A 10,455-nucleotide genomic window follows, 5' to 3' on the forward strand; every position below is an offset into this window, starting at 1 on the left:
ACTACCTGAAGTCTTTAACAGAAAAAAATAGCCTAGACATCATCTTTCAAGAAATTATCCATTAAAACTGGTCTGAAATTCTTGAACCAGAGGGTAAAATAGAAATTGATGGAGTCCACCAATCACTTCCTGAAAGAGGTCCTAAAAGGAAAACTAGGGATATTGTAGCCAAATTCCAGATTTCCCAGGTCAAGGAGAAATTATTGCAATAGCAGTAAGAAAGAAACAATTCAAATATTGTGGAAACAATCAGGATAATACAAGATTTAACAGCTTCTACATTAAGGGATCAGAGAGCTTAGAATATGATATTGCAGGGGTCCAAGGTGCTAGGATTAAAACCAAGAATCACCCACCCAGAAAAATGGAGTGTAATCCTTTAGGGGGAAAAATGAATGTAAAGAAATAGATGACTTTAAAGCATTCTTGATGAAAAGACCAGAGTTGAATAGAAAACTTGACTTTCACATATAAGAATCAAGAGAAACATGAAAAGGTAAACAAGAAAGAGAAATCATAAGGGACTTATTAAAGTTGAACTATTTATATTTCCAACAGGGAAAGATGGTATTTGTAACTCATGAGGCATTTCTCAATATTAGGGTAGTTGGAGGGAATGTGTGTGTGTGTGTGTGTGTGTGTGTGCTCGTGTTTCACGGGGAGGTGAATATGAAGGAATAATATTAAAAAAATAAAATTAAGGGGTGAGAGAGGAATATACTGGAAGAAGGAGAAAGGGAGAGATAGAATGGGGTATGTTACGCCACATAAAACAGGCAAAAAATCTTTTACTTTGGAAGAGAAGTGGAAGGGAGGGAAGAGTGAATGAGTGAACCTTACTCTCATTAAATTTGACTTAAGGAGAGAATAACCTACACACTCAATTGGGTATGAGAGTCTGTCATACTCTATAGGAAAGTGGGGGAGGAATGAGATAAAGAAGAGGGCTGCTATATGGGAGGGCAAATAGGTGGAAGGGGTAATCAGAAGTAAACATTTTTGAAGATGGACAGAGTCAAAGAGAATAGAATAAAGGGGGGGATTAGAGGGAGGAAAATATAGTTAGCTTTCACAACATGACTGTTATAGAAGTTTCTGCAAGACTACACATGTATAACCTATACTGAATTGCTTGTCTTCTCAATGAGGATGGGTGAGGAGAGAGGAAGGGAGAGAATGTGGAACTCAAAGTTTTAAAAACTAATGTTAAAAATTGTTTTTACATGCAACTAGTAAATAAGATATACAGGCAATGGTGTATAGAAATCTATCTTGCTGTACAGGAAAATATAAGGGTATAGCAGCAGGCACCCCAAGCGTCCTCAGGGTTTGCTGCCAATACAGGTTCTTAGATCTGCTTTGATAAAGGAAAGCAACTCAAAATGGGTTAACAAGCTTACTTTAATCCATCAAACATGTATCATTTACCTCGTTCAGGGGAAAAAGGTCAGCACCCCAAACTTCAAAGTATACAGGCAGAATTATCAAGGCAGAAACAGATCAAATAGACAGATTTCCAAACATTACATCCATACTCAATTAACTTCTGGGTTTCAAAGCCAGAGGGCTCTGGACAACGGCTAGCCCAGAGTTTCATCTGATCAAATCACAGAACATTTCTCAAAGTGAGCCCCAAAACAAAGCCTCACATCAGGGCTTATATAGCCTTCTCCTGGCTCAGAGAATGTAACAACCTTATTGACTCACTGGCCAATCAAGAAGTATCTACTGAAAAACAAGCCTCCCACCCCAGGCTCCAGGTGCATTTTAGCCTAGGGGCAGGGAAGATCTTTAAAATTTACATTCCCATTACAAAGGGAAAGGTATAATAAGAATAGGGGGTGACAGAAGGGAGGGCATATTGGGGAAAGTGGTAATCAGAAAATTTGAAACTCAAAATCTTGTAGAAGTGAATGTTGAAAACTAAAAATAAATCAATTTTCAAAGAGAAAAGTTTAAATACAGATATGAAATAAAGAAATTTCATCCCCAGAAGCAGACCACCACCTTACCAATATCCTTTAGTATTACCATGTTTCCCCAATAATAAGACACTGTCTTATTAATTTTTTTGGACAGAAAAACACCAGAGGGCTTATTTTCAGGGGAGGGCTTATTTTAATGAACATTGAGAGCAATTTTAATAAACAGGTAAATGTGAACAAAAAAATGTACTTTTATTCAATAAGGAAATCACTGGGGAAGAACAGGATGACGCGCTCACTGCTGCAGCTCTGATTGGATGCAGCTCGGAGCGCGGCATGCGTTTCACGGGGGTGGGGGGGGTATGGTGCATACAGAGGGTACCGTAATGTAGTGTGTAGTGCAGGGGATCACCTTCAGTACAGTAGCTATCTCAATAGGGCTTATTTTCGGGGGAGGGCTTATTTTAGAGGAATCTTACACAGTAAGGGGAGGGCTTATTTTTGGGATAGGTCTTATTATTGGGGAAACACGGTAGAGAATTGCCTAGAGCAGAGGTGTCAAACAGGAGACCATAGAGGGTAGCTTTGTGGCCTTCCATACTCCCAAGTGTTCCCCAAACAAGATCAAAATGCAATTAGGAAATATTTAACACAAATAAAAATACAATAGAGTTTCAAATAAAATACGGCAAGAAATTTATCTATATAAACTAAAAATACCCTATCCCATCCCAGAAAAGGACATTAATGGCATATATTTTTAGGATAAGGAGTTTTCAGTTCATAGCTTCAAGCAAATCAGCATGAAATATATAAGAATAGTTATAGTTCTGTTTTTTTAATATCAATGTATTAGGTACAGTGGTAAAGAAATATTTTTCATTAAATACCTTTATATTCCAAAGCAGCTTAGCATGCTGTACTTTCCCTCACTATAAAATGCAATAATACTAACAATATAGAGATGTTTCTATGTGAAATTCATTGAATAAAAAGATTAGAATGAAAATTAATACCTTATATTTATATATTGCTCTATGATGTTTAAAGTGTTTTACAAATGTCATTACAGTAGGTTATTTTTGTTTGGTGGTATCTACTATATGTTAGTTTTGTTTTGACTTTTTGTTTATTTCCCATATTACTCCTTGAATGGTTATGTTAAAAAATAAATGTGAAGAGACAAAGGGAAGGTCTGGACATTATGCATGCTGCTGCTCATCCCAATCTCCCTGCCATCCTTAATGAAAGACTAGCTGCATAAACTAAGGATGGAGTTTTGAATACAGAAAATTTCACAGGGGTTTAAGAGGGTATAGGTTAAATCAGAGTTGTAAGAGAATTGACTGAAAAAAAAGAGAGAGTGGAAAAGATAATAAAGTGTATTACTCTTTGCCTGGATTCATTTTCTAGTCGTGATAGATAAAACTCCCTCTGTAGCTCAGATTTATCAAATTATTGCCAACAACACATTTGACTTTCTCTCGATAGTATAAACCTGGGAGCGTAAAATACGGTCCTCCAAGCTGTCATAGTTGATCATCCTAGGAAAACCATGATGACGGCCTTTACAAAGAAAGAAGATAGAAATGCACACCATCGAGCAAACTTCATCCTAGATTGTACTCATAAAACGTTGAGCTATCTGTAGTGGGTATTGTTTCTCCCATTCTGTGGATGCAAACATTGATGTAGAAAAGTTAAATATCGGCCAGAAGCGCGGGAAGGTGTGTGTGTGGAGGTGGGGATGGGGGGGGGGGGGCGGGGCATGGCATCGCTGTAGTTTCCTCCTTCCACAGAGCTTGAAGGGAACCCGCTGCTGGATTCCTGGCTGGAGCTGTTCTTCACCTCCACTAACTAACACATTTTCAGTCCTACTTTTCGAGCAGCAGCCTTCCCTGGTGACGTCGCAGCCCCTGCCATTGTCGCTGCCACCGCCGCCGCAGGCTCTGCTCCAGTCGCTGCCTCCTGCCTCCTCCACTTCCACCTTGACCACCTCGTCCCCTTCTCAGGTGCGGCAGAACTACCGGCCGCTATCAACCGGCAGATGAACCTGGAGCTCTATGCCTCCTCCATCTACCTGTCCATGTCTTACTACTTTGACGTAGATGATGTGGCTTTGAAGAACTTTACCAAGTATTTCCTACACAATCCCATGGCTAGAATAGGCTGAGAAGCTGATGAACCTCCAAAACCAGTTTGGTGGCCGGATCTTCCTGCAAGACATCAAGAAACCAAACCAAGATGACTGAAAGAGATGACTGAATGCTTTGCACTTGCCAAAAAAAAAAAAATAGGCAATCTGTCACTGGAATTGCACAAAGTTGGCAACTGACAAGAATGACCCCCATTTATGTGATTTCATCGAAGCCCACTACTTGGACAAACAGGTAAAGCCCATCAAAGAACCAGGTGGTCATGTAACCAACCTGCGCAAAATGGGGGCCCCCCATTCTGGCATGGAGGAGTATTTTTTGGACAAGCACAACACTGCATACAGTGATATCCAGAGCTAAGCCACACTTGGCTTCCCGGACATCTGGAACTGTGGGCATGACTTCCACTGTCTTTCAGTGCTTGCATATTTTGATTATCTGACCTTTTCATAACCTGAACTGGAAAAAAAAAAAAAAAAAACTACCACCATTTACATCACAATAAAGTGACTTGGTACTAGTGAAAAAAAAAATAGTTAAATGTTCTACTCAGGTCATGTGGCTACTACTTAGCAAAGCTAAGATTTGATTGAATTAATGTCTTTATTCTAAGTCCATTGTTCTTTCCCCTACATTGCACAGCTATTTGGGGGCCTAAATATGATCATTTTGTCTTTCTTACATGCTTGGTTGAGAATAAGGGGATTCCAAGGGAAAAATAGCATCCCTAGTCTTCAGAAGAGTCGTTTTTTCCTTTTTTCTGAATGGTTGTAAATGACTCTGAGGTAGCCATCTCTTCTTTCCTTTCCTCATTTATACTGGGTTTACTCTCCCCCCACCCCCTTTTTTTACTCATTATTTTTATTTTCCATTTCCCCAAAAAGTCAATGGGGATATGTGATTATGGTCAGGGATGTAAGATCAAAATTGTGGTGGGTGAAGAGTATAAAATTATTTCCTTCAACTGTATGGCAGAATTCTTGGCATCTGATGCTGTCATGGTATTAAGCCTCTAGCTAATCAGGCAAGGTGTATTTAATGACTCCCTAATTGGATCCTTCTGATAAGAGCACCTCTAGCCTCTCTGGCAAGAAAAGTGTCAGCAAAAGAATCTAAGTGAATGGAAAACATTTAAATACGTGAATATTTATGTGAATAAATAGTGAATCTATTTTTTGCTTCTTGATTCAGATATCAGATGCCGTATAGTAATTATGGAATATTTCAAATAAATGCATTAAGTATTTTTCAAATTAGGAATTCATAATAAACAGTCTGGTATGAAATTACCAAGTTTTTTTTGACACTGTTATATTTAAAACAGCTGAATTTTTAATGTTTGAAAATTTGCATTCACTATACTTTAGACCACAATGAGACTTAAGATTTATAAGTTTTTTTTTTTTAATTTTGTACTTTAATTAAAGAACCAATAAAAGATTGAAGGACTAACTGAGCCTGCAGCACATCACACCATTCCCCATAATGAAGTGACAGGGACTTCAGAAATTAAGGCTTTGTCATCAACATTAAATCAGACATATTGAATACAAAATGTATAAAGAGTCATTAAACAAATACAGCCTTATCTTTACCAAGGCAGGTTCTCACTAGAAGTTCTGTGTGGGAGTTAGGAATATTGTAAATAATTGATTAGTTAATACTTTCATACAATCAACATTTTCCAAGTACTCCTGGTAATCTTAGTGGCCTAAATGAATCAACTTGTCTTGTTAGATATTGCATTCTGATGGGGATGAATGGACAGAAGTGACCTTCAGCAGTAAACAACACATGGGGTGGTATAAAGTGTTACTTCCACCCAAGTAATGCCATAGTACAGTGGGGAAAGATCTCTAGCTCTCAAGTGAGAGAAATTCGACTCAAATCTCATTTGTTGACACTGCAAAAGCAGGAACTGTATTACATTCAATCATTTTCCCCCTGAATTCTAGCACAGTGCTCTGAACAGAATAACCACTTAATAAAGGTTAAATTTAATATAGTTACACGAACATAAAAGTTTTCTGTGGTTTCTGGACAAAGCCATTTCCAACTATTCAACTATTTGATCCTCAGTAAAATCTTTTTTAAGGAATGAAATGGTAAAAAAAATAAAATATCTCTTTCTGTATATATACACACTATATATACATATATAACACATATGTACATATATGCATACACATGTGTGTATGTATGCACACACTATTAAGTAATCAATCATACAAGCTATAAGCAGCCATTTCTCACAAGTTGAGGAAAAACTAGTCTTTGAGAGATGAATTTGAGTTCGATATTTCCCACTGGTAAATTGTAGTATTTCTATGCTCTAATACTTTAAAAGATTTATGATCTCATTGATGTTGGTATCCTCTAAAATAATACAGCTCACAATACATTTATACCTCCTCAATCTATATGGCTTTTGATTTCAGCTATCTATAAATCTACCCCTCATTATCCACTAAATAGCTTCTTTGCTTTTCTCACCAGCTCTGGTCCTTGCCAAGATAACAACAGAACTATAGTCTGCCAGTGGGTTATCCCTCACTCTCGCCACAGAGCCAGTTCATTTTTTTTTCTTTCACATATTTCTTAAATGATATCCTTTTCACAATTTTGATCTTCTACTTGTAAATGGCAGAAAATTTCTTATGGCTACTGTGCCTTTTCCCATTGGCTTTTGCTTGATCCTTAATTTCAGTTCTTTGAAGACTATAGTGTTGTATGATTCGGAGGCATCCAATGTCACTGGAGGAATACCAGGAATTAAAAGATTACCATTGTTTTAGAGATAATCTTGTAGTCCTTAAATGAACTGTGACTTGTTGATCTGCAATATCTGTCTAAGACATACATGTACTAATAGATTTGCTCTATTTATTATCCACTAAAATGAGATAATATTTATGAATAACTTTGGAGAGTTTGAATGGCTATATAAATACTATATGATACCATCACCCCACAATACAGACAATAGACCCTTGATTTTTCCTGAATGTAAAGTTAGGGATAGCTCATTCCAATAACTATGGATCTCACTTAAGATGGCATCCCATGTTCTAGAACCTGATGCAAACTACAGTTATCCAATATTAGTACATGGAGGAGGAACACATCATTTTGAAAGAGCTCTTCAACCTGCACTTTACAGTGGGTCATCACTCAGAAAAAGTTTACCTCTGTTTTTAATCTTTCGTGGTGTCATACTCACATATGTGTATATATATGTTTGAATATGTAGACAATACACACATATATACCCACACATATACATAGACCTTTAAGGTTATGTTTTGTTACATCAAACTGGAGGGATTTTTCAACAAATAATGATTATAATGTGTTTTTTAAATTCTTTTCTCCAAATTCCACAATAAGTTGGACAATGTGAACCATGTCTTGCACTGTAAAATGTTATTGGTAGTGTTTCTCAATTTGAACAACATACTAAAAATTAAGCAATATACAATTGAAGTATTCATCTAAATATTTTTAAATATGTAACTTAAATCCTATGTTAAACAGTAGTCAGCATTTTTAATACAGAAAAATATTCTTAGTGTTTTGCCTTGATAGCTGAATTTGTAATATTAAAAAACTAATACAGAATAAAAACTCTCATAAGTTTTCCAGTAAAAATCACAGAACTTCATAAAGTATTCATTATGACCATGAATTTTAAAGTACAGTTAAAGAAATATTTCTGGAAATTTACCTTCATAAGCATTGAGTCTTATTTCTTGTTCACAGAAATTCATGTCATAGAATATTCATAGCATTTAAAAATGAATGTTCGTGAATAATTAGGAACATGGCTTCACAAACATTCATAAAAGATGCATAACTATTTCAAGACTATGTGAGAACATTATGAAAAACAGCAACATCCTATCCTTAGCAGCAATTTTTTAAATTTTAGCTTATTGACCTCTTCTAAATATAATTTTTATCATAAGAGAAGGCTTTATTGGATTTATGGTCAAGTTATTTACCAAATGTTAGTGTACAAAATAAATATTTTTATAAAAAATTTACCATAGTTCTTTGGTGATAAAAGATTAAACCTTACTTTAGCAGAAATAGTTTTGTACTCAGAATAAGGAGATGTCTGTTCAACATTCCATGTTGACACTTAACAGTATAATCACTTACCTTCTCTTTGTTTTCCCTCATTTCTAAAATGTAAACAATATTACATACAAAATTATTTTTTCACAGTGTTACTGTGAGATTACTTTGTAAAAGTTTAAAGTGCTAATGGGCTTTTAACTCAATTTTCCTGTTCCCAGGATTTTTAGTTTTCCTCAGTCTTCCTTAAAAGTCTTACTTTAGTTTTCCTTCCTTTGCCATTCTTCTAGGTGAAAGCAGTTAAAAGTTCATACCTTCTACCTAGTTGAGTGATGGTTAGAGGGGATATAACTTGTCACACTCGGTACCAACAGGATTAAGAATACCGGTGAGGGGGCAACTTTCTGCTATAAAAAGGGAACCTTTGATTTAAAATCGACATCCTTTAAAAAAAAAGATATATCTATTAATCTTCAGAGCTGACAGCTCTTCACATGGAGATAAGAACATTCCTCCTCATTTAGGGAAGGCACTCAAATGCAATATTCCATAATTAGAAGAAAGAATATGAATAAATTAGTCAATCAATCAGTCAACAAGTATTTGTTAATCTGTTACTATGTGCCAAGCATTGTGATAAGTGCTTAAAATACAAAGAAAACCAAAACATGCTAAAGGGATTGGGAATGGTTTTTGCTGAAGGTGGGATTTGTTCTCAGTTTTGAAAGAAGTCAGGAGGCAAAGGTGGGGAGGCAAAACTTTCCAGCACAGTGCCTGGAATATAGTAAGCACTAGAAAAATGTTAGCTGTCATCATCATCATCATCATCATCATCAATTCCAGGCCAAGGGGAAAGTCAATGGAAAGGACTAGGAACATATGAACTGTCTGCTAGAAATAGTTATTAAAACATTAAGACACAGAACTTCTGGGGTCTCAACCTTGCTGTTTCCATTGCTCCTCAGCTTTTTTTCCCTCTCTTCTCTTTTCCTTGACATAGTAGGAGAACAATACTCTTTCAGTGTTTTACATCTTTTCTTATTCTTTCCTTTTCCCTTCTCTTTCCCTTTCCTTCCCTTCCCTTTCCCTTCCCTTGTCTTTTTCCCTGAAGAATGGCAGGAGCAATGTACCTTGGCTGCTCATTAGCATCTCAGCAGATAGATCTGAGTAACAGATTACTCTTCTGGTAGACTGAGGAACAACTACCAGTCTTTTCCTTTACTTCCTTTTTCTTCTTATGCTGTTTGGAGTTGGGAGGACAATATGATTTCCCATCAAATTGAGCCCTTCTGGGCATAGGATAAATATTTTATTAATCTATGATTATTCTTTTTTAAGGAATAATTATGTTTTTATATATATTTAAAGATTATTGTTAATTATTTTCTTTTTATTATAATGTCAGTTATCTTTGGTCAACTTTCATGTTTGTATTGAATCACTCCTGATATTACATGTTTAGGGAAGTGAAGGAAATTATTCATGTTCATATTTCTAGTAAGTACCATAACTAGATATAAATCAAGGTTTTCTACCTTTCTGTCTAGTATCCTATCCACAAACAACAACACGAGGAAGACCTTTACTCTGTCTTGTGTATTCCCTGTAGAAAATTTATGGGAAAACTTGGATGAAAGTTACTTAAGACTAACAACATGGATAGGTTATGTTTTGACTTATAAGAAGAAATGTTCCCATCAGTGAGATCTTATATCTACTGCCCTATGTATAAGCTTTTCTGTGTTTGATAGTTCCTAATTTGTACTGAGGGTTTTTTATAGTTATCACTAAACTTTCTATTTCTCCAATTGCCCATATTTCCAATAAATACCCCTTGTCCTCATTGAATGACTGTCATTTTAAAAAGAATTGGTTCAGTTTTCTGGCACTTTCATGGCCCCAACAATATGGAACCTCCAAAAGATTTGGGAAACAATTAAGCTTGATAATACTAATAGCTCTCTTCATAGAGCTACCAAAATAGTGATCCTATGATCCAAGTCTGTTCATGTCATTTTTTCTGCTCAAAACTATGAGCTCAATTGAGTAGAGGATAAAATATAAGGTCCTTGGTTAAAAAAAAAGCATTCATTAAGCATCTACTTTGTTCCAGACACTGTTCAGTACTTTACAAATGTTTTTCCATGTAATTCTCACAACTCTGCAAAGCAAGGATTATTAATGTACCCATTTACAGTCAAGGAAACTTATACAAACAGAGAATAAATGACTTGCCCAGTTACATTCCTAGTTAGTGTCTGAGGCCAAATTTAACACATCTTCCTATCTCCCGGCTC

At 35.9% G+C, this 10,455-nt stretch overlaps 1 pseudogene; it reads left to right on the forward strand.

Annotated features, from left to right (window-relative positions):
* The first annotated feature begins 3,483 nt into the window (after positions 1 to 3,483).
* On the forward strand, positions 3,484 to 4,441 carry LOC138145186 (ferritin heavy chain pseudogene; annotated as a pseudogene).
* Positions 4,442 to 10,455: the final 6,014 nt, after the last annotated feature.

Source organism: Petaurus breviceps, unplaced genomic scaffold, assembly GCF_028583685.1.
Source record: "Petaurus breviceps papuanus isolate PSGF00001 unplaced genomic scaffold, PetGlider_PUasm1.0 90730, whole genome shotgun sequence".
Classification (NCBI taxonomy): Eukaryota; Metazoa; Chordata; class Mammalia; order Diprotodontia; family Petauridae; genus Petaurus; species Petaurus breviceps.